Below are 754 nucleotides of genomic sequence, written 5' to 3'. Positions count from 1 at the left end.
TATGTGGAGTTTCTATTTTATCTACTAGTATTTCGGCTCGGCGTTGCCCGGGTGTTTGGATGTGTCTGTTGAACAAAAAAAAAAAAATGTGGAAGTAGGAAGGCAGGCTCGAACCCGTACCGCGAAGGAGGAAAAGAACAGGGTAAAAACCTAACGTCTATGCTGTTACGACCACCGCCAAACCGGAAGCGACATTTTTTAAAATTAAGGCTACACAATGTAAAGGAGAGGATAACTTTAAAAAATATCGGCGAAAAAAGTGATCCCTCCCTGTAGAAAAGTGTCTAGTTGAAGGGGAAGATATTAATGTTTTTAGCCAATTTTTCGATATTTGTCGTATGAAAGGTCAAACTTCAAAACGGTACTGATCTTGGTAAAATCCGTTGCCTCCATTGAAAGTTTAAGGCAGACATGCAAACAGGCATATATACATACATTTATATATTGGTAACTAAAAATTTTCGACCCAAAATGATGAAAAAGCTTGCCCTATCTCTGAATACCCTTTATGTAAAATTTCAAATATTTAGACCAGAAATTGTCTGAGTAATTTGGAAGAGACCGCAGAGATCAATCTTTTTAAACTTTAACCCCTATTATGACCCCTTAAAATTTATTGTTTTGGGCTCAAATCAAGTTATTAAGTTAGATCCATGTCCAAGGAACCTATATGTAAAATTTCAAGTGCGTAGACCCAAAATTGTCGGAGGAGTTTGGTAGAGTTCTCAAAGGTCAAATCGTTGAACTTTGATCC

The sequence above is a fragment of the Euprymna scolopes genome, chromosome 46 (assembly GCF_053919585.1).
Source record: "Euprymna scolopes isolate OS-2025 chromosome 46, ASM5391958v1, whole genome shotgun sequence".
Taxonomy (NCBI): domain Eukaryota; kingdom Metazoa; phylum Mollusca; class Cephalopoda; order Sepiida; family Sepiolidae; genus Euprymna; species Euprymna scolopes.
The sequence above is the reverse complement of the archived record's forward strand: the minus strand, read 5'-3'. Positions refer to the sequence as shown.